At 37.0% G+C, this 25,774-nt stretch overlaps 1 long non-coding RNA gene across 1 annotated transcript in view; it reads right to left on the reverse strand.

Annotated features, from left to right (window-relative positions):
* LOC130012414 (uncharacterized) overlaps positions 1-24,407 on the reverse strand; it is a 39,372-nt gene extending 14,965 nt beyond the window's left edge. The window contains exon 1 of the long non-coding RNA XR_008787824.1: positions 24,229-24,407. This is a non-coding gene — a long non-coding RNA (uncharacterized LOC130012414). The remainder of the gene's footprint in view (positions 1-24,228) is intronic.
* Between the last annotated feature and the right edge of the window lie 1,367 nt (positions 24,408-25,774).

Raw genomic sequence — 25,774 nt, forward strand, 5'->3', positions numbered from 1 at the left:
TGATTGAGTAGAATTGTTCCTGGTTAAGTACGCATATTGATGAAGGTACTGCTGGCGTATTCTTGCGATAGGTAACACTACAGTAGCTAACACGAAAGCGAGGCTGGATGGCTACTCTAGATACATACATATGAATATATTATATACTAGTGTATCGACCTAGTAACCAGTGACTGACCTGTTCTTGGCCTAATTCTAATCCGGGGAGAACGGATTCTGGGCCGTTATTAAAGAGCTCGATTTATTTATGCCATATTTAATAGTCTTTGACACAGTTAGCTGGACAGAGTTTTAGTCTATGAATACGGTTACCAGAGTAATCAAGTTTGACCAATAGTCTAACAGGTGAATTGTGATTATTATAATCAAGTGTTACAGTATGGTTTGTGGACCATGAGATAATTTTGTAATGATCAAATATAGTATACAGATATCAGATCAATTTCTATATGACTGACCCTTTTACACTGTTATACATGTTATGTAAAACACTGCCCGAATTCAGTACATAAGAACAATGACATTTCTTATACGGTTGTGCAAATAAGACAAAACAAACTATTAGTTTCTGGGATATTGACCTTTTGCAATCATATAGGCCTATTTGTTCGACTGATTTCATTAGTATACAATCTACGCATTTCTTTCTTGTGTTTTCTTAAATTTCTATAATTCACCCACCTTCGGGATGTCTCAAGAAGGAAAGTGTGTTTAGACGGCCAGGGGTTACAAAACGGAAGTTCGCATATCAACATTAGTAGTGTGTGTAATATATTCCTTAGTATTTACTCTACAGTACATTGCACACATAACTACTGTATGTGTTAGTCCAAAAAAATAATAAAATTTGTTTTGTTCTGCCCAGTTTGCTGTGGTTAAATATCTCGTCAACACAATGGTGCGGGGTATAGTGGACTTTTTACCAAACCGCGTCGACTAAGAACGCTTTCCTTTTTCAGCCCCACTATTGCTAGATTGCCACTATCACGATTCGCGCTACGATTGAAATCGTGTTTTTAATTGTGGAGTAATCGTGGTGATCCTATCATGTTGTATCATAGATTGTGGTCAGTCGCAGCAATCGTGTTGATCGTATCGAAACGTATCCGAACGTATCTTCACGTACCGGATCGTGAACTAAATCGCCACACCCTTCTGCGATTTCAGAAGGTACGTTGTTTTTTCCTCTCACCCGAGCGACTAAGCAAGCTTTCTTTTTAAGCCCCATAGGCACCATCTATGATAAGCGAAGATATGACTTGAAAAGTTTATTTCGGCACACGCCCTTGCCGCAGCTTCACTCGTGTGGTTCCTTCCACGTGGGGCTAAATTGTTGATTGCAATAGCATCAGATACCTGTTTATTTGTTTCGGTGTTTCCACATGGAGAACTTATTATATAACAATCAAGAATTGATTTATCACAGTACACTGTAGCTGGACTTTATATCAATCACTAGAGATTATATTTATTACTATATTTATTTACATATTTTGCTAATTACTATTACGTCTATCATTGGGTCTACTTAGGTCAGTTAAGTAATGTACCCGCCTTGAGGTCACGTGGTTTGAGGGTATATAGTTTCATCATAGTGTCTATAATAATTATGAGTACACAAACTAAATCTTCTTATTGGTACAGTTTCATCATAGTGTACATAGACTACTTAATTATCGTCCGTGTCACATTTTTCTTTTTAGTCCCAGATTTTATTTATTGATCTGAGATAGCCTTTGTCTTAAAATTGATAGCTCAAGATGAGATTGGCCGATTTTGCAGATATCGTGAACTTGTAAATAGAAGTCAACATTTTTTAAATAACAAAGGTTATCATTGTCTTTTCCCAAACCAGATTTGGCAAGTCAATGGTTCGATTTTACATTAGAGTTAACACCGCGAGTCTAACTTTGACCTTGGGAAGACCCAGATATGACCCTATGACCCATGTTGACTTCCAAAAAGAACACGACTTGGCATCTGGACTAAATGTTTAACATATGAATCAGTTGTCCGTTCTCTGCAACCTATAATTTCTAGAGAATGCATCACCGCTGGCTGACTGTTAACGAAGCGCTTTCACTTTCTCATGCTGTCTTAATTACATAGTAAAGGATTTGCAGCAAACGGACATTATTATGTCCAACATTGAGTGAACAAAATTAACATTGCCCAATTTATTAAACTGTAAAAGATGCAATATGTTAATGGTTGTAGCGTGTTCCGCAAAATATATGAAATGGGGTTTAGCGTCCTACTTTTCTGTTTTATCTGGGCTAATGCAGACGGGCATACGCCATTCAGTGGTCCATGAGGGAAATCTTGCCTTGACAGCGGCGCTAAGGCCTATACTTGGATACGTTTCGATACGATCAACGCGATTGCTACGACTGACCTCAATATATGATAAGACCACGATTACTCCACGATTAAAACCACAATTTCAATCCGTGAGCGAGTCGTTATTGTGGGAACCTAGCATTAACGAATAACCTGAACTTCCAGCACTTATTTTATAATTTCAAATGAATTGCCCTTGACTTCTTCCTATTTCTCTTCCCAGAACACAAACTACGTGTGAATCATCGGTAATTCTATTAATAAGACAGTCACGTATACTAGCCCGGGTAGATATTCTTATCGAACGTTTTAGAAATACTTCCCCTTCCAGTAATAATAAATTGACGGAGATGTACAAATGACGGGGATTTCTAAATGAAACGAAACAAGGTTTAATTTGTTACTTTTCTGCACCAATCGGGCTATGCAAATAAAAGGCCTGTTTCGAATCTCAACTGCAGGCGGTATAAAAGTACCCTGATATTATGTCCGTCTTCATTAGCCCAGTCGGTGCAGAAAAGTAGGACGTTAAACCCATTCTATTATATTCCTCGTCTCTCTGGTGTGAACGTAAAAGAACCTTTGACAGTTGGAATTAGATATAAGAGTAGGCCGTACTGTCTTTATTAGCCCAGTCGGTGCAGAACAGTAGGATGTTAAAACACATTTCACCGCGCTCCCCTCTCTCTGCAATCTTGGTTGTGTACAAGTTATTGTCTATTTTGAAGTTTGTTATGTGTAACGCGCACCAGATGTTTAGTTTTTCGAAATTCAAAAATTTGAGTGAAGTGTACAAAAGGTGTAGATAAAAAGAATTAGGTTGATATTTAAATATACGGAGAACCAACTGTCGTACCGAAATTCAGCCAGGTGGCGCGTGACAGATTTTATTAGAGTCGCGTGCCTCTTATTAGTGATAGTCCAACGTGATTCAACTATTTGAGGAATGTTCTTTATGTGTTGTGTGGCGCGTGGAGAGAGATACAGGCCCTATATCTGTTTACATACAGCTGATAATAACAGCTGTATAATAACATTATATACAATGACTTACTTTGTGTATATTCGTAATTGCCTATATAGTGAAATTGGGCATTTTTCTTTGTGGGTATTCTGAAAAGTTTCTTGAAAAACTTGTCTGTAAATTTTTTTCAGAGAAACTCACCTATAAATTCCTCCACCAAATAAAGGTATTTTTGGGAATTTAAATGCAGTAAATGATATAAAGGGCATTACCTACACGTGGTATGCGACCTTTGAATTTCTTCGTTTCAAAACTGTTTTGTATATGAATTACTTTGTATATTTGTATTTTTATTCCATGCAGTTTAAAGGATATTGGCCGTAAAAGTCCATTAAATATTTTGTTTTAAATTCAAGCACAAAATTGCCGTCGGGAACGAGAGATGACGTCTAATTTAGATCATAGACAAAAAGTATTGTCGCTTCCCCAAGATCGTAGGTTTTCTACGTGTCTCCCGGTTTTTACCCAATAAACACCCTTACGCTAGCGTAATACAATTCCATGCACGTATGAAATTTAAGCGCCAAAATATAGAGGAAAGGTGTATTTACCTCGTCTCAAAATTCCAGCTCAAAATATTGAGTCGTTTGGACGAGAACGTCAAAACTGCTTACCTGGACACGTAACCCTTTTAAGATTTCGGGTCAATTTTTTCGTTGGGTGACCTGATAATCGATTCCCGTCCCTTAAGAGGTCCATACAGTGAATGACCCATGTGCTGTACTTGATAACGAAAGGTAAATTTAACCTACACATTATTTTAATATAAAAAATTTCTAGTTTTATCCAGACAGCGCATAATACAGCTTGGGACAACGGTGTCCATTTCCAGATGAAGACTGACCTTAGGTAGAGGATTTTAAGGGACTTTAACACAAAATTAAGCAGTTTTATTCTCCAAAAAAATATCCAGACCATAATCAACTCTAGATGGCATCGCTAGCCTGCGATCTTTAGTGGATTGTGAGTCGAGTTACTGCATAACTTTCCTTTGCGATTTAAAGATTAAATGGATAATCGAGACAATGCTGTTTATCGTACTGACTTTAGTAATGATGAACAAGGCTAGCCGGAAATTTCAACCGCTTAGTTCTCGGTTCATAGTGGATCAATTTGAATGAAATTTTCAGCAATTTGCCTTTACATTATCTAGTTTTTAACTGTTATAGTGAGAACTGCCAACTCGTTATCAAATCTCCCATAATGTATCTTTAATAAAAGAAATGTTTGCAATTAGATTAAGCTCTGGATTCACGACGAAAATTCTATCAATGTGTTAACAAAAAAAATGTATCTAAGATCATGGTCATTATCAATTTCAATTGAAACGAAAATGTTATTTTTCTATTGAATGGAGCTTAAGCAATAGCGATTATCGTGTTGTTTAATACTAACACATATTAAACGGAATTTTGTTTGAATTTCTTGGCTTTATCATGGATTAATGATAACCCGTTAGTAATCCTTATTAGTTCGCCTCTTCGAAATACAAATGTCTAATAAAAGATTTAATATCTTTTGTCTGTTTTTCCTTATGTCAAATAACATAACGGAATTCACTTTATAAATAGTCAATATTTTAATTAAAATTCCTAGGATTACAATTTAACAAGATTAATTTATTTAAGACAATTCATGATCAATAGTAATTTGTCAACAGGATTATAAGTATTGTTGATTATCTTCTTATTCGTTATAATATAATTAATAAAAAATATATATATTGTGGAATGCGTCACGTAGAGCTATTACTGCTTCCTAATATTATCTTGATAAGAATTGCGTTGTGGTTATCAATTGCCTGATAATTTTATGTGTTGAGAATGGTATTTTAATACCATTCTCAACACATAAAATTAAAATAATGAATTTTGAACAGGAACCTTTGTTATTGTGTGTTATAGGGGATTCGTGATTGCCTTGCATTTGGATTTTTTATTTATTTTTAAATAAATGTATAACCTTTTCAGGAAAACTATGAAACAAAGTCGACCCGATTACAGTAGGCCTACTTGCCCTTGTGGCGCATGCTGAGAAAAATAACGTTAAGTTAAATAGTTGTCAAACGTTGACTGGCTTAGTTAGTTGAATCAACATTTTGAAGAATGTTTTTATCGGATTTGATTTTGGAACTGCATTAAGTGTTTCATAGGCAACACGTCCACCCAACATGTGAGTGAAGACTGGCGTATAAAGGATTTTGTTCACAATTTCAACCACGACAGTGCCGTGCAGTGTATTATACAGCCAGACCAAGTCCCCAATATGAATGTTCTGGCAAATCCGCTTGACAATCTGTTTCGAAGTGCACTTTTGTATTACGGGTATATCTCGTTTATTTTGGTACACACCAATTATTGTCGGCGACAACAAACCGGTATATTAGTTTACGCTGAGCATTTTGCCCGACACATTCTCTGCGACAAATAATTCCTGATGTGCAACGGCCTAAAACGTACTACTATTCTGCACCACCCTGATAAATGGGGATTGGCGCCACGCAGTGTACTATAGGGGTATTTTGCCCGGAAAGCGGGGGTCATGGTGGCTAAGTGGGTAAGACGCTGGCTCGCTAGCCGGGTGTTCGATCCCTGCATTGGCCGAGAAAGTTCATCCAGATTTTCCCGCGTGGTTCCCTCTTGTGAGTGATGCAGGAAGGAGGGCCTGACAAGGACAGCTGTTTAGTCGTTCGGGTGGGATAAACATCCCAGGTCCCGTGTACACATTGGCGTGCACGTAAAACATCCCTTGACAATTGGAATTCGATATAAGAGTAGGCCGTAGTGCCGCTGTAAGGGCAAAATTTCTCTCATAGCCCACTGTATCCCGTCTTCATTAGCCCAGTTCGGAGCAGAACAGTAGGACGTTAAACCCCATTTCATTTCATTTTCATTTGCCCGGAAAGCGGGATTTTTGCATGCATGGTTTCTGTTAGTACACGGGGTGTTGGATGGCCGAATGGTTAGCACGTGTGCGCTGCGCCGTATCATAAACTCGGTCATTGAGTCAACTGACGTGGTTTCGATTCCCCGGTTGTACGTGACAAGGAGCCAGGTCGTCTGTCCAACCTCGGGGGTTTTCCCCGAGTCCTCCGGTTTCCTCCAGCTGTTAAAGACCCCAACGCGCAAGCGAAAAATTTGAAATAAAATTGAACCATGTGTTAGTCCCGAAATGACATAGTTTGTGTCGAGTGGACGATAAACCCCATTTCTCTCTCTCTCACTCTTTTAGTGCACACCAACGGTTTTCATCCTATGCAAAGGACTACACACTGTTAATTACCCCCCCCCCCTCCCTCCTGATAAATGGAAATCCAGGCTTGAAAATTCCGAAAAACAATTACTCTGTCAACGTTGGGTACGAATCCTGGACCCAATGGGATAATGAGCAACCACCATACTCGTTCATGTTTTAGTTGATATAGCTTCAACTGATTGTACTTGCGTGGGTGCTTGCAATTGCAATTTCAGGTCATGTCATCGCATCCACGTATATTCACTTAACATTTTTTTACAGTCACGACTATTAAATCACTATATAAATAGTGCATGCGTATAACTGAAATTAACACTACTCAAGCGAAGACATTTATCCTTATAATTTATAGTCCATAATTGTCAACTGTTGGCGAGCATTTAGGAAAGTACACCGTACTCCATATCTGTGAGCAATTATATGTCTTAAATATAAAATAAAGCAAACAATTAAATTGATTGTAGGTGTCCTTTAGACTCAACTAACGAGTGTTCTAAATATAGCTGAATACGCCCGCCCTCGCTTATTATTATATAGCTTATATTGACAGAGTCCTTTAGCGTGGGAAAATCTCGAACAGTTTGATGAGTTGTCCATGGGTTAACCTAAGTAAAAGTCGGTTGGCCAGAAATAATGTTCCGTTTTGATAGATCATGTAACATCTAGTAAATATTGTTGTCCTTTCGAGGATTCGTTGATATTTAATTAAATAATTTATTATTTTCAGGGTGAATAGAGGTTTAATAACTTTGACTAGAACACACAAGTGTTGTGCATGAGGTAGTGTGTGCATGCTTGTTCACTTGTGACCCTTTTGTATAGTGTATTTGGAGATATAGGTGGAAACGTTTCTTTTTATGTGCTTTAAGATGTGCATTTGCTCGAAGCTTAGTTCCGTGTGTCTATTATATTTGATGAACATGTGTAGCACCTTTGGTGCTTATATACTAGGCTCTTGGGTTTCCTCCGGATTTTAACGACTCATGTTAATTGTTTGCAAAGAAGCAAGTTCCAGAGACACGCATAGTAGCATTGTACAAGAACTAAATCTGCCTAGTGCAGGTCTTGTTTTGTTTTGGCTTCAAATGTTATATAAATTATTATAATTTGGACATTTATTTATATGAAAAACCCATAATTAGCTCACTAGATTATCAGATAGCTAAGATATTGTGTGGATTATACCATATCTTCCATATCTTCTTTAAACGTTAATATGGGCGCAACTCACGGAGTCCGTGACAGTACTTGACAATCGAGATTATTTGGGTGTTTCTTTTTAATGCATTCGGGGTTTGGATGGCTGAATGGTTAGCGCGCGCGCTGTATCATAAAGTCTGTCATTGAGTCGACAGGCGTGGTTTCGAATCCCCGGTTGTACGTGGCAAGGAGTAGGGTCGCCTGTCCAACCTCGTGGGTTTTCTCCGGGTCCTCCGGTTTCCTCCCACTGCTAAAGACCCCTACGCGCAAGCGAATTATGTAAATAAAATTAAACCAAATGTTAGTCCCGAAATGACCTAGTTTGTGTCGAGTGGACGTTAAACCCCATTTCTCTCTCTCTCTCTTTTTAATGCATTCATTTTTATTATCTATTTATAAACTGTTACCCCGTTTTCTTTAGCCCAGTCGGAACAGAACAGTAAGGTGCTAAACCCCATTTCATTTCATATAAACTGTTATGGTCAGCCTTTTATCTTAATTCTATGTAATACTGTATCTTAAAGGTTCGCCAAATATCTAAAATCTCTTTACTTACGTGCGGAATACGCGTGTATTGATAAAATGTGGAAACCGGAAAATAGTATAGTGATACCAGAAGTCAAGGCTGTGTTCTATTTTTTTTTTTTAAATATTGTCTAGTGGTTAATGCTCTTGGTAGCTTTGTGGCGGGTTTGTAAGTACACGGATGTGATTTATCAGCTGTCCACTGCAGATATCCCACAGTTCCAAGTGCACGCTATAGTTGCATATGTCAGTCAGTAATAATCTTTTCCTATTTCCTTATGAAATACTTTGAATTCATTATCTAACGCTATTTTCCCGTAAACATTTCTCTGAATTCCGACAAAATTCACATTTTCTTCTTTATTCCTAAAAAAAAAAGAAGTAGGGCAGCCAAAAAGTCGAAACCCCATTTTAAACTGATTTCCTTATTAAACCCCAAGATTTCCTTATTCAACCCCAAGATTTCCTTATTCAACCCTTTATTCTGCCTTTATTCTCCCTGTATGATAACACAGAATTACTTATTTAATTGGGCAGATGCAGTTCACCCCGACCCTTTTCACCCCAATTACTAGTTGTATAGCGCGACACTTTGTACAAAGAACTGCTATCACCAATGTATAATGCAACACTTTGTAATAAGAACTAATGATGCGACAAAACTTTCAGCCCGATAAAAAAAAATCTACATAATTATTGAAAGAATCATTTTCTTTCACATTTCAAATATATATCGACAGACAGTTGAGATTTGAACAAATGTAAAGGCATGTGTGTGCGTGTTTGTCTATCTGTTTTGGTCATTTGGGAAGACATTCTTCTTCATGAAAAACACCTTGATCTTTTTAAATTTCTTTTAATTACATATATTAACAAGAAAACATTTACTTTTCTAACAAGGGGGGTATTATCAGAATGTAAATATTTTGAAAGGACTCTTTGATTTGCCCTGTAAACATTTTAATTATACTTAATAATCAGAGCAGCTGTTAAATATGGAGTCGTGGTTAGTTACATATCTATATTCACATATATCACAGTTTGGTCATCACATACGGATATAGAACACTTATGATTGCTATTTATGGTCAAACTTGTTATGTGGAGGTCACGATAATATGTTGAGTTTTCTATTTGCGTCAACTGCAGTTATCAACAATAATTGGTGCTGGCTTATTTTTAAACAACATCGTTCTGTTTGATCAACTAATTGTTCTTTGAGTTCATTAGATTTGTATTTGTCTAGATGTAGAAATATCTCAATTGCCAATAACAACCATGCTGTATATTATTCTTGGACATAATTTTTACTGGGGGTAGAAATGCTCATGAGTGGTTCGCAAAATTATACTTTTGCACCTGTTTCAGCTACATGTATCGAGGGTGATATCTACAATGATGCTTTATAATGACTATAGTTATATATCTAAATAGATATTGCCTTTTAGATAGAGTTATTTTGGTGGATTTTTACTGAGAGAAATAAAGCTTGAAAGGTTTTAACAAAGGGAATATGACAGCGTCGTTATATACAAACCTGTTGAGTTTGACAGGTGGGACTTGAATTATATACATAGATGGTTGACAATATGTCTATATATTGTAGCCCAGAGATCATAGGTATATATATCCTAAACAAAGGCAAAGTACAGGTAGTAGGGGTATATCTGGCACGTGGGCACTGTCACCTGTATCTCTCACCTGTCGGCTGCTCTCCAGCTGTATGATAGGTAGATTTTTAGGTACATTATAAAACGTATATATATAATATGTTAAATAATTGCATGTACGCCTATTTACTGTGTTCCTATATAAAAATTCTTCAAAGAAACACAAGAAGAAAGACTTAAGAGTAAGGTGGTCGTCGTTGAGTTAGCAAGGAGCGGTGGGTCATTGGGTTTAAAAATGGGTAAGTGACGCATAAAAAACAAGCAGAAACACCCACTGATTTAAGTTCGCCGGAAATTGGTCATTGAGAACATTATCATTGGAGAAAGCATATTTTTTCTGGGGAAAAGATGTATTGTAAATGATTGCAAATGATCATTGTGAAAATAGATCTCACCGAAGACATTTTTTTGTGCTTGGCCATGAGAACTTATCTATGTTCCCGAGGTTCTATGATCCCTGGCCTAACCTTAATCCAATTCTAACATAAGACCCTTTGACACGTTTTCATACTGAGAAACATAAGAATAACATTATTTAGGATATATTATACCTATTGCTCGTGAACCCGAATTTTCAAATTCTTGACTAAAGGACTAAGTGAAGAGCAAAAATAAAATTCACTGGGTCTTCTGAAACACTGTCTCCAGAGACAACAACATAATTATTCAAGGAAAATGCAGCTAAAGCTGATTTATATAGTAAATGGTTGAAAATTAAGCGTCTTGTACCATCACATTTTGCAGTTGACGAAGAGTGGGTAACCTTTTGCTTTTTAGTCCTTCTCCCACCCCTTGTCCTTCCTTTGGAGTGGCTTGGTGTTCCAGTTTGACCCCACGTTTTGAGTCACCCAAACGGTTATAGACACCCATTCATCAATCCGACTGTCAATGTCATTATCCTGAAAATTCGGAACCAGGTTTGCAAATGCCGAAGGGCTATAGAGGTTAACATTGCACTGACACAGTCACAACCATTTTTTCAAAATCCACTTAAAAAATAAAGTTAAACATGCGTTATCAGCATGTCTTCAAGCAACTAGTTATAGCACTTATAAATAAGAAAGGGTTCAACATTTCCTTTTGATATCTCAGTGACGTAAGTCGTTTCAAATATATTGCTTTCGGATATGAATTTGCATATATACGTGTGTAGCAGGTACACATGATATTAAACTTTTAAAAACTGTTACAACCGCACTATTCTAAATATAAACTTATAATTTACCCACGCTCCGGTTATTCACATTGTATAGATTTTTATTAAGTGCATAATTGAAAGTCGTGCGAGTTAACGTCCCGTCAACGTTCTTCTCCGGTCAGTGGGGACAAAACTATAAGTATAACTACATTTTTAGTATACACGTGTACTATTCAATACTGGATAATTTTGTCTGGGCATCGCTGTCTTTTCTGCTTATTATCTTCCAATTTTAAATACCAGTGCATATGGGGGGGGGGGGGGTAGCACGCGCGCGCTTTATCATGGAGTCTGTCATTGAGTCAACTGGTGTGGTTTCGATTCCCCGGTTGTACGTGACAAGGAGTAGGGTCGCCTGTCCAACCTCGCGGGTTTTTTCCGGGTCCCCCGGTTTCCTCCCACTGCTAAAGATCCCTACGCGCAAGCGAATTATGGAAATAAAATTGAACCATATGTTAGTCCTGAAATGACATAGTTTGTGTCCAGTGGGCCACATGGCATCAAAACTCTGGGTTGTAGTAAATAGTACTCCTTATATTTTCACCTGTTTCTTCTTGTCAAAGTTAGAGGACAGGGGCGGGGGGCTAGCAAGGAATGGCACCTAATGGTTCAGAGGGGACACCGACGGCCCATATACACGTTGGCGTGCAGATAAAAGACCTCATAACGCCACAGAAACGTCACCCCGTCTTCATTGCCGGGTGCAGATAAGTAGGACGTTAAATCCCATTTAACCCACATTTACATTTACCCCGGGTTTAGAATCCTTCAATCGTTGTCGCGACCGTTTTCCTGTGCGATAAATATAATATAAATGTCAATCAAAATCAACATTATACACCCTCTGAACTAGTGACGATCTATTCATTCTTATATAAGAATTTAAATAACCCGTAGTCCGGATTATATAAAACAGTCTGTTAATTTACCGTATAATTTGCAAATATTATTTGATCTCATTGATTTTTGGCGTAAATAATCGATTAACAAAACATGTTTTCAAAGTTTATAATTCACATTATTATAGCGACAAATTAATTATACAGCCAATTGTACGAAATGGGGGTTTAACGTCATACTGTTCTGCGTATAGTGGGCTATGAGGAAGTTTTTACCCGGAGAGCGGCGTTACAACTTACTCAAGGGTTCTTTTACGTGCATACAAATGTGTACACGGGAACTCGGTTTGTCGTAGACATAGACGTTGTTCCTTGCCAGACCCCCGACCTGTCAAGTGACAAGGGGAAACCACGCTGGAAAATCCCGGGCAACTTTCTCGTTTAACACCCGGATCTTCAGGTTAGTAAACCAGCGCATTACTGACCGAGCCACCGTCACCTCCGACACGGCCAACACTGATTGTGTACAATATGAATAAAATGGGGTTTAGCATTTTAAGTTTCTGTACAAACGGACATATGCCATTTAATGAGCTGTAAGTAAAATTTTGCCCTGAAAGCTGCACTGCAGCCTACTCTTATTTCGATTCCTATTCGCCAGGGGATCTTAAACGAGCTGCCAATGATAATCATTACTAAATATAAAAGGATTGTTGTAAATGAAAAATGGGGTTCTTTAAAGTAGCTAAGTCTCTAACTCAATATCATCCAAAATCTTCGACATTGAAAACACGATTTATTTGTCGGTTTAAATCAACATTGATGTTGTGATCTAATCCGGGAAAAGATGGCCCTCTGATATCCAATATTTAAGACAAAATAAACATTTTACAATTGGTACACGAATCGTGTACCATAATGCATTTCAGCGCTATTTATAATAAGGGACTCGAAAAACGAGGCTAGGCATATTCCTTAAGTCATGTCAAACAGTGACGCTATATTCTTATCTGGAGAGCATGCCCAATAAATACTATCGGCGTAGACTGGAATAACCAGAAGCTAGAGATTGAAATTCGATTGAGAATACTGGCGTATGTCGCGGAACCTAACTTATTAGAAATTACAGTAAAAACAGAAAAAATTGAATGTAAATCAATTTATATACATTCATATTACATTATTATTTGCGTTGCGACCCATTTGTGTCATTTTCTAGGTCCCAAATATTAGCGACTTAGATCCTTTAAACATACATTATGCAAGAGCTAAATCTGCCTATTGCGGGTCTTTTTTTCGGGCCTATTATATAAACTATTAATTAGACATTAAAGGAGCTAAATCGATAACATTTTGGGACCTAGAAATTCACAAAAGTGGGTCGCAACGCATATAATACTGTTATAGGAATGTATATAAACTGATTTACATTTAATGGTTTCCGTTTTTACTCCAATTTCAAATCAGTTATGTTCGGCGAAATAAGTCAGCAATCTCAATCGAGTGCAAATTTCTAGCGTCTAGTTATTCTAGTCTACATAACTCCATTTGATTTGGTGCAATGTGTCTAGCCTCGTCCCTCGAGTCTCTCAATACAACTGGGGCTGAAGCGCATTATGGTACACGATTCGTGTACCAATGTTAAAAAAAAGATTTTATCTTAAATATCGGATATCAGAAGCTCATCTTTTCCCGGTAAGTTTACATCATCAATGTTGATTTAAATTGACCAATAATTCGTGTTTTCGATGTCGAAGATTTTGGAGGATTTTGAGTTACGGACTTAGGTCCTTTAATTTTATTAACAAAACAAGGCCATAATCAACTCTCGATGGCATCGGATACTTGAGATTTTAACTAGATTAAAACGGTTCGCCATTTCAAAATTTAATTTACAAATGGGAAAGCGAGGCTACGTCTCGGATATACCAGTGCCCTGGTTACCACTATGCACACATTATTGTCAAAACTACAAACAATGATAACTTGACTCAGAATGAAGTAATTTGAATGAAATTTTCAATATCTTCTTTTTTATCATCTATTTTTGAATTATTATAGAAAGAATGATCAACTCTTTATTAAACTCTTAACTAATGTATCTTTAATTGAATATATATATTACAGTTAATATATATTAAATTTGCCTATTGTTGGTATTTTACCTGGTTTCAAATGTTATATAAATTATTAATTGAAACATTTATTAACATGACAAGTCCATAATCAACTCTCTGGGCCCTCGGAAGGCTCCGATTTTAAGTATATTAGAACACCGTTGTCAAATGAGATTCGATCGATCAAATAGATAATCGAGACCATTGCTAGGAGGGGGGTTGGATGGCCGAATGGTTAGCACGTGCGTGCTGTATCATAAAGCCTGTCATTGAGCCAACTGGCGTGGTTTCGAATCCCCGGTTGTACGTGACAAGGGGTAGGGTCGCCTGTCCAACCTCGTGGGTTTTCTCCGGGTCCTCCGGTTTCCTCCTACTGCCAAAGACACCTACGCGCAAGCGAATTATTGAAATAAAATTAAACCATATGTTAGTCCCGAAATGACCTAGTTTGTGTCGAGTGGACGTCAAAACCCATTTCTCTCTCTCTCTCCATTGCTAGGATTATAAACCATCTACGCCCTAGTCTTGTCAACACTCATAACTTCGCAATTTGACTGAAACTTTCAATATAATATTTCTGTTATGTATTTTTTGAACTATTATAGCAAGAACTGTCAGCACTTTATTCAATTCTTACATAATGTATCTTTACGACAAAGTGTGCTAACAGTCCATGTGTGAGTATCATAGATCCATTATCTTCATTTACATGTAACATAAATATGTCTAGCATTCCATTGTGATGTTTGTCCCTGAGTCTGAAAAAAATAGATGTTTGTTCTTGTTCTCGATTAAATACTATTTCATTTCCTTTCAGTTTGTACGCCAATAAATTATCACAATATTATAGAAACGTAAAAATAGAACATTCTTTATCTATATCATATTGATTTACACTTATCAAACTTCCCACTTTAAAATGCTATTGCATTTCTAATGATTTTAAATTTATCCTGATATTACATGTATATATGTCTTTGTAGTTTAGGAGGGACCTATGGAAGATTAGTTGTTTTTTTTGCAAACTAAATACGTTGCCTCATTAAATAAAGTTTTTATTATTATTATTATTATTATTATAATATCATTGAAACCTGAAAGTGTAATATTGATAAGTGTTTTGTTTACCCGTAGATATTTCAAAACTAAGAAAATGAAATAATAATAATTTGTGTAGTTTTCAATAAATATAATAATTTATAATCTTTAAAGGGACAACGTGCTAGAATAAGAGAAAGGATGACGAAGAACTACTTTTATTTTAATGTCGATTTTCGACCTTGGCTACACGAACCTGCGGGGAAATGTTGGGGAGTTTCAGAAAGATTGATGAGGGGCTACCGATATCAATGTAATGCCGTTTTAAGGAAATTTCCTTCGTGTTAAGTGTGCTTTTTAAAAAATTAAATGACGTTGTTGACCTTAAAATTAAGGAAATACCCTAAACTAATGGGGAAATTATACCTCAAGGCTTTACGGTATGCTTCACTGAAATATGGGCCCTAATGTGTTAATTCGATTCGTGAGTGGGAAAAAGAAATATTTATTAAATTCTCATTTAAAGTGGAAGTTTGTTATGCTGAATTTAGTTTTGTTTTAGTTTAAATCTCATACAATACTAGGATATAATTAAATTGCCTATTAATTTAGATACGTAAATACGCTGGTTTAAACGATGTCCTTTCTGGGTTACGATGAAAAAGTTTTTCAATAATATCAAAAGGTCCGCTTTCAGGAATCTGACAAGTTTACCATTATTATAGAGTTTGTTCTAACTCATTAGTTCAACCAACTGAATATTTTATATTGACTTAAATAAAAGAAGGCCTGCATATTTAACCTTTAGATGCCTAAAGCAGTGATATGGTAAACACAGTCAATGTGTTATTAATGACTGGGGTTTGTTATTGTGTTGAATTTTTATTTGAAATACTTTCTCATAATAAAATAATTATAAACAGTTGTCTTCGTAAACAACGTTAAACAAATATTAAAAATTGACGAGGAATACGTGCTATTTTAAACCGATTGAATCCAAACCGGATATGTATTGTTTTAAATGATAAATAATCACTAACAGTGTAGCGTGGTTTAAGCTGTGGAAAATATTGTCTGAAAATTTCACGATTGGGATAAGCGACTTTAAAATGTGCCGACCGTGTCGCATACTAAGCAAATGAAATGAAAGGACTAATGAAGAAGGGCATACGCCATACAGTGTGCTATGAGGGACATTTTGCCCGGACAGCGGCGCGTCAGACTACTCTTATATCGAATTCCAACTGCCAACTGATCTTTTACGTGCACGCCAATGTGTACACGGACCCTCTGTCCTGCACCACTGACGAGGGGTAAACAACGCCGAAAAATCCCGGATATTGAGCCAGCGTCTTACTCACTTAGCCACCGTGGCTCCCACTGGTTAAGCACTGATATTTAAAGACAATTACTGCACAAGATAACCCTTGACAAGATCAGAAATCTAAAAAGGAATCTTTAAATTGTGATATCTGTACTGAAGACTCTCGCCGTGAATATTTTAATCTTTAGCCTCGGGAAATTCTGTAGAATCCATAATGTCAAAGAAAGTTCATTAGATACAAGCAAAATAGGTTAACAAGCCCATAACGACATCGATAACTTTGTGTTTGTCTCAAGTATTAGATCAAGCCTTCCTTATTAACCTTTTGATCCTGGATTTTTTTTCTTCTTTGGTATATTATTTGTTGTCTTTTATAGATCAACATATTTAATAAAATAAAATGAAATGGGGTTTAACGCCTTACTCTTCTGCACCGACTGGGCTAATGAAGACGGGCATACGCCATACAATGTGCTGTGAGTGAAACTCTATCCAGACAGCGTCGCCACGGCCTACTCTTATTTCGAATTTCAACTGTCAAAGTTTTTTTTTGTTTTTTGTTTTGTTTAGGCTAATATATGGCTGTTGTATATACCATGAGTAACGTGTAATACGAGTGAACCTCCGCGCAGACGTTACCCGTACATGTTGGGATGGATGTTGCGGTTTGGTTTGGTTTGATCCGAGTTACATATCTTTTTAGTTCTCTGTATCGTATGAACATATATTTCAACTGTCAAAGTTTGTTTTTTTGTTTTTTGTTTTGTTTAGGCTAATATATGGCTGTTGTATATACCATGAGTAACGTGTAATACGAGTGAACCTCCGCGCAGACGTTACCCGTACATGTTGGGATGGATGTTGCGGTTTGGTTTGGTTTGATCCGAGTTACATATCTTTTTAGTTCTCTGTATCGTATGAACATATTTTATAGGAGCCAAGAATTGATTTATTATGTTAATTCACTTTTATTTTCATTGTCTTGGTGAAACCAACGATGTAATTTTAGTATAAATCTTTTGTGCTGATTTTCTTTCTTAAAGATGCACTATGTAAGGTTTAGATAAAGAGCTGGCAGTTCTCGCGATAATAGTTTAAAACAGGTTCGGAAAGAGGAATATATTGAAAACTTTAGTCAAATCATTTCATTCTGATCGGCGTTATGATTGTTTGACGAACAGCGTAGTCTAGATTTTCATTGCTACGATAATAAACAAAGTCTCGATTAACCAATTTTAAATTAAGTTATTAAATGACGACTGTGTTGTAATCGGTTCAAAATCACAACCATCCAATGGGCTAGGGAGTTGATTAATAATTCATATACAATTTGAGGCCGAAAGAAAGACCTGATAGGCAGATTTAGCTCTAACATAATGCATCTTTAATGATTATGCCCATTTACAGATAATATGCCTGCTTACCATTCTCCTAAACCGGTTAACGGCTATACCCGTTTTGTAACTAAGGGTGGGTAAATAGGGTGACTGAGTGAGGGGCTCAGCTCAGAAGTAGTCTACTTACTGCTATCCTACCTGTCAGTTGTATTATAAGAAACCTCAACAATTGATTAAGCTACACTAATCTCATTACTTACAACACTTCAGGCAACAAGAGTTATGAGCTAGTTCAACAAGTGCATTTGTTAGGCTGTATATAGGTCTTCGCTACATTATAAATGAATTACCCGTAGGTGTGGACCAAAGAATACTATAGACCAAAATTTGTAAGCATGTTTTCAGAAAAGCAATAGTATGTCTTTTGCATGATACCCGTCATTATTATTTGTTGTGAAGGTGGTTTACGTATTGTAACTAAGCCGGAAAACATCAGCCTCGGTAGGCATGGACCAAAGAATACAGGAGCAGGCCAGATAGCCCACACTACTAATTGGCGCGATTGTTTGTCAAATTACCGCCTTGACAAGTTTACATATTTTGGCGGTAAATAAGCATGGAAATACGACCGGAAAACTTCAACCTCAGTAGTCATGGAGCTAAGAATACAAGAGTACCAAATAAATGAGAATTAGCATCATGTCATGGATTAGGAAAAGATTGAACATAAACTGTCTCGTGCATGCTAGCCGACACTACCAATTGGGTCGGGGCGATTGTTAGTCTATTTTCCGACCTTGACAAAATATTGTTTACGTAACTAAGCATGAAACACACAACCGGAAAACTTCCTGCTCAATATCAGATGACGTGAAAATCGTGATGATTTAATCAGGGGATCCGGGTAGGCACACGTATGGCTAATTTTCTAACTCAACCTAAAATAAACTGTAGTGTTTGGCGATGGTCTATAGGAGGAAATGAAAAGGTAGACTTAAGACATCTGTTTCCACAACACTTCTAGCTTATGAATAATTCAACTTGATAAGAGCCAACCATAACAAATACTTTGTGTATACAAACGATTATGCAATGAAGCCATTTTGCGTGTAAAGGTGGGCTGATTTTGTGTTGTTAAGCTAGATATATGACATTGTTATTTTCCACCAAATCGTGTTCGACTTATTTGCGTCGTGACAACAACCGTAACAATAATATTTGTTTTGCACCAACGTTATGTACCGACTAGAATTTGTACCACCCTGACACAAATAAGTAAGTAAACATAATAAGTACAGGTACTGTTTATCTCCAATAGGCGCAATAATAAGCCACTTTATCTAATCAGAAAACGTGACAAGGAGTAGGGTCGCCTGTCCAACCTCGTGGGTTTTCTCCGGGTCCTCCCACTGCTAAAGACCCCTACGCGCAAGCGAAATACTGAAATAAAATTGAACCATGTGTTAGTCCCGAAATGATCTAGTTTGTGTCGAGTGGACGTTAAACCCGATTTCTCTCTAATCAGAAAAGATACATTGCATGCACTGTTACTTATATATGATTTTTACTTGATATAAATTGCAAAGTGTCACCCGAACGTTACCTACAGATAGAGGTGGGGGGGGGGGTGCGTTCCCTCGACATGAAAGCCATTTCGAGTTCAGTAGTATTTTAAAGAAACTGAAATACCCAGAGAAAACCCACGGGATTAAGCTTTCCACGTACGAGCCCGGCGTGCCTTATGATAGCATACCTTATATGAGCTGAAAGGCACGCGATCGTCCACTCAGCCACCCAACACCCCCTCTAAACTATGAAAATATAGGTTTCGTAAAGGACATAATAGGTTTTAGAAAGGACATATTATATTCAAATATAATCAATATTTTCTTAAGCACGACTGTCTATATGTGTTTTCTACCCTTAGCGTTTTGTTTCCAGAATAGAAAAGCTAGCTATATTCAGACCTTAATGAGTTTTCTCAAACCCAGTAAAACGCAATAATTATTGCGATCATTATGTCAAACGCCCACCCTCAATAAAGAAATCCGATGAACACCTTTTACTACAATATGATGTAGCAATAGTTACAAGTTAATATGGCCATCAATCAAAATGGACACGTGTATCGTTGAATCTGAGAGGCCGATTTCTCATTGTTTGGATATTATACGTGAACAGAGGTCGGGTCATGTACCTAAACAATAATGAGGAATCTCAAAATTCTGTTTAGTGAAAGTATACATTGTACCTTTGTAAGCCGAATGATGACCACTTACCACGGGTTCCCTAATTCTATCCAGTGGTTTGACTTTCAAACTCCTGGTCACATCATGTACGAGTTTTGTTCAGAGGCAGGGTATGCTTGTTATTGCTAACACTCGGTACTACTATGCTCGTTTATTTGGAACATTTATATAACTAACAATTATGGCTGTACATATTCAACTTTTGTATTTCTGTTTATAGCGTCCTTATCCAGTACAAAATGCTTGAGGTTAATTTAAACCAGTGATATTTAAATGTAGCCAGTATAGTAACTAATTGTGCATAGAAAATAGTTCATAGTTAATTGAGATGTACACTCTATTTGGTGGCATTAACTAGAAGTTCACTGGCCTTTTAACCAATGGTCCCTGCAGTATTTTTATTATTAACTCTATAATGTTCATCAAGCCTCTGGCGTAATCTTTTTATATATGCTATATTATTTTCCAATAACATAATTTGTAAGGATAATCACCTTGTTTGTTTATCTTTGGCTTTTTTAAATATAAAAAAAAACAACTTAGAAAAGCGCTAACAAGTCTGAGATTAAGCTTACAAAAATAAAGAATTGAAACGGAAACATGTTAAAGGGCATATAGCTCTGTTTTTTGGAACTTTGAAATAGACAAAAATGGTTCTATAAGCACATATTAATATAATATGAATGTATGTAAAGTAATTTATATTCAATTTTTGAAAAACAAATATCGTAATTGCTAATCAATTATGTTCAGTGAAATACTTGAACAGTTCAATTTGAACGGCAGTCCTTTACGTTTGCTTAGTGCATTCTACACTTTTTTTAAAAGTATTATTTTGTCGTTTGTGAATCAGCCTTTACTAATTACTTCCACATTGTATTGTAGGATATGTTGTTATTTGTTCATTACAAAATGGCACCCGAAACCATGGGGTACACGACTCGTGTACTGATTAAATAATGTTAATTGTGTCTTAAATATTGGATATTAGGATCCTATAGTTTCACGGCAAGATAACAACGCCAATATTGATTTACATTGGTCAATATTGGATTCTAATTCGTGTTTTTTGTATTTCGAATATTATGAAAAATAATGAGTTAGAGACTTATATTAGCTCCATTAAATTCGATGGTAAAGGTCGTTTATGAAAGCCAGGTGGTAATTCATGAAATTCATTCACTAACATCCTGCAAAAAGCATTAATGAATTCAACGATTCCCAACAATATGGATGCTGAACACAAACGTAGAACTATTAAAATGCTTAGAACCTTTTGTTTACAAATCATTTATTTTATTGTAACTATATCTTTATGCCTATGTTTTAATCTACCTTTTTATTATTTAATTATGCACATAACTTTGTGAAGTTTTCTATGCAATGATTGATTTTTCTTATAATCCTATAACAGCAATTGAATCTTCGATTAAATGTTTTCAGGTGGGCGTGGTACTTACACACGGAGCTGTTGAAATCATTTATTTTATTGTAACTATATCTTTATGCCTATGTTTTAATCTACCTTTTTATTATTTAATTATGCACATAACTTTGTGAGGTTTTTTATGCAATGATTGATTTTTCTTATAATCCTATAACAGCAATTGAATCTTAGATTAAATGTTTTCAGGTGGGCGTGGTACTTACACACGGAGCTGTTGAAATCATTTTTAAAAAGCCTATCGAGACAAGTTTCTAAGGTTACTTGTTGTAGAGCTTGGAAAAAGAGACGCCATGTTGTGAAATATACAAACAGTAATTACACACAAGCATACATTTCAAGTTCCCTGTTTATTAGAAGCAACATGGCAGACAGGTTTTGCAATACCTTTGTTTGATCGAGGAGGTTTCCTTCTTCAACAGCAATAACGGAGTGGGTGAGTGTGGGTGTATAAAGGATTCTTGACTGGGCGTGTAATATTTTGATGGAAGGGGCCATTAATCCACCCATGACATGATTTCAAATTTCAGTGAATTGATTGATTCACTAACAATTTGAAATACTGACGATGAACAAAAATGACTTCGTGCATCAAACTATTTCTGTTTCTTTGTTTTTTGTAATACATATCATTAGTTCTTGCTTTTATTTTACATGATTCATATTTTACATGTAGCAGGCGGTAGGCCATTAGGGAATAGAAATGTATTTTAAACAATAAAGTTCATGTATCCTTATAAACCTATAACGGTAAATCTCTTTGATCTTTGAGGTATGCTCTATGCCCGAAATAACTTGCGGTCTGAAAGTCGAAGGCGGCTTTGAATGTATACAGGAATATTCCTTGCAGTGTTTCGCTTGATTAGTGCTAATCCCACTTAACACTGCTGTAAAGGAAGCAAATTTCTGTTCCTTTCTGTTCCAAATTATGACTGGTTAATAGTTCGATTAACAACCAATAGCTAACTGCGTAACTATATATTACGCTTTTAACAGAGCTCCAAATTGGACCAAATATGTTTACATAAAGTTACGTCATGACTCACGTTTTTATTATCCCCTATTAACCAGTGCATAGCAGAATATTGCAGAAAAACTAATTGCGTGGCAAACGAGGCTATCAACACGGATACAATATAAAAAAAATACTGTTTGGAGACGAACAATTCTTTCACCGTTTTTAATACCTTAAAGATACATTATGGGAGATTTTTATAGAGAATTGGCCATTCTTGCTATAACAGTTCAAAAGAAGATGGTGAAAGAAGAATATATTGAAAATTTCAGTCAAATTACTTTATTCTGAACATAGTTATCATCGTTGTAATATTTGACTAGAAATGGTAGTGAAATGTGCTTTCACCTTGACCGATCGTTTGATTGACAGGCGTTAACTCCACCTACATATCTCGATTATCAAGTAAAGTGTTCAATTGCATGCGGAAACGCTCTACAGCGGCCTCGCTAAGTACACTTTATCATTTAGCCTCGATCTAACTGACGCATTCTCATCAGGATGCGCCATATTTGAATTAATTAATAAGTGAAATCCCATTTAAATCCGAGCTGTAGCCGAGCCATCCGTGGGTCTACAGAGTTGATTTTGGGCTTGTTGTTTAAATAAAGATCTAATTTATAATTTCTATAACATCTGAAGCCTAAATTAAGACTTGCAATAATCAGATTTTGCTCTTGCATAATGTATGTTTAAATCACTGTCCAAAGTTTTAGGGAAGACCACAGATTAAACGAACGGCTGTCATGTCGCTGTACTTAGGTTAGATTTGATTTAACGGGAAGAATAGACACACTCCCACATCAAAAGCTCAAGTATTAGATGCCAATCCAGCAATGGCCAGAGAGGGCTTTCTCGGGCCGTCGCCTCAGGAATATGATATACAGGGGAATTTGGGGTTATTCTTCTGAAAGTTTTTCTTTAAACCTGTAACCGGTTATTCTTCCAGGGTAGGTTTTTTTAGCCAGAAGAAAACATGATATAAGGTTTTTCTTACTGGAATGCTTGGATATTCTCATTTTACGTACATGTAAACTTAGATGGGTTATAAGGAAGATAAACTTCAACTTCGGTTATGCTAGGGAAGAAAGACTTCAGAATAAAACCTTTCTTTTTCTCGGGTTATTTTCTTCAGTCTATCATTCCCCAACATAACCTCAGTCTCGTGCTTTATCCTAAACATATTTACGTCCGGTGGTAGATGGGGAAAGGGGTTCTTACTAACAAATGCATCTTAGCTTTCTCCGGGTCATTCATTCGCTTTCCTTATTATATTATATTCAGAATTCTGCTCGATTGATTATATGTCGGTGCCAAAATGACCTGTTGGGCGAAATTGAAATGAAATGAAATGGGTTGAACGTCCTACTGTTCTACTTCGACTGTGCTAATGTTGAGCGAAAGAGCCCTACTTGATTAATAGGCCCTAGTTATAACCTAAATATGTTGCGCCCGTTAAATTATTCCAATGTATCAAAACAGACCTGTAATATTTCTGTCGTCTGCATATTTTTTCTGTCAGTCACGACTGATAAAATTTGATATATCGGAGAACGATAAAAACATTAGCCTATTCATTATTATTCCTTGAATAAGGATACATGAATTGTATTGGTTGAAATGGGAGGAAGTAAAAAGTGACTGTGTACTTACAGACTGAAAGTTGAAAACCTGCTATTTTCCATACTCGGTGTTGTGGTGACCTAGTAAGCATGATCCCTGGTCTGAGTGTATTTGGCTTGGATTACTCCGGTTTTTCCGCGACAACAAACTAAATAAAGGTTCGTCTGCGAAATCACCTTTGGCTATAAGCGGTATGAACAGTTTCCTGGTTGTAGAAATCAACTGAAATGAAATGAAATCGGGTTTAAGTTCCCATCTGTTCTGCACCACCATGACAAGGAGGAACCACGCCGGTGAACTTTCTCGGCCAATGCAGGGATTGAACACGGGCTCTCCATGTTAGCAAGCCAACTTCTTACCCACTGAACCACCGTGACTCCGTCATAGTAGTAGAGAACATCCAGTATCTGAAATGACCTTGAAGGTGGAAATGAAATGAAATGGGGTTTAACGTCCTATTTTTCTGCTCCGAACTGGGCTAATGAAGACGGGCATACGCTTTACAATGTGCTATGAGGGAAATTTTGCCCAGACAGTATCACTACGGCCTACTCTTATCGAATTGCGACTGTCAAGGGATCTTTTACGTGCATGCCAATGTGTACACGAGATCTTGGTTTTTCGTCCCATCCGAACGACTAGACAGCTGTCCTTGTCAGGCCCTCCGTCCTGCATCACTGACAAGGGGGGACCACGCCGGAAAATCTGGATGAACTTTCTCAGCCAATGCCGGGATCGAACACCCGACCTCCAGGCTAGTGAGGAGCGTGGCTCAGTATAAAGCTGGCTCACTAACTTGAAGGTCAAGAGTTCGATCCCGATCAAGTTCCCTTTATATCGTTTTCGTTTTGCAGCCTGGTTTCCCCTTGTTTGTAGGGCAGAACGGATGATCTGACAAGTCTAGTCGTTCCATAATGATCTGAGGTCTACTCGTGTACTCTTTAGCATATACTTGGGTGAAGAGTAGACGGAAACGCCACTAACCGGCGTAACCCGGGAAACATTTCCGCCATTGCCTCATTACGCGTTTTATTAGCCTTGTTGGTCGTTAAAACCACTGCATTTTATATCTCTGTGAACGTGTAAATGAAAGGGGTGGAATATAACATCATGGAATCCTTTTCCCTGAGCTTGAATCTGGAATCGTTTCCAAAAGATTGCACGTCATCTTAGTACACGTCATATATATCCATTCCATGATATAGCCATATATACTTGAATACAATCATTTTACAGCAATTCCATCCCTATTGATGGCCCAGAAATCAGACATGGGTCTATACGTGAATCCTTCTTGGAATTAGCTTGCAAAGGAAAGCATATAAAGCATCGTGTATGAATTAAGAATGCCAGTGCACGAATCAGGCTTACTTGCAAAAGGTTTGGAATTAAGCCCCAAACCATTCTGGTGGCTGCAATGTTATTTTCAGCCAATAACATACCTTGGCGGCGGTGGTCGAGCAACATGGCACCGGCCCTTAGACTATAATGTCAGAGGGGAGTGGAGGCTGGCATGAAGATGTGCCCATTCGGATCTTACAGAACCCCGAGGTCCAATTGTGTACAGTTGGGTGTG

The sequence above is a fragment of the Patella vulgata genome, chromosome 4, assembly GCF_932274485.2.
Source record: "Patella vulgata chromosome 4, xgPatVulg1.2, whole genome shotgun sequence".
In the NCBI taxonomy this organism is placed as follows: Eukaryota; Metazoa; Mollusca; class Gastropoda; family Patellidae; genus Patella; species Patella vulgata.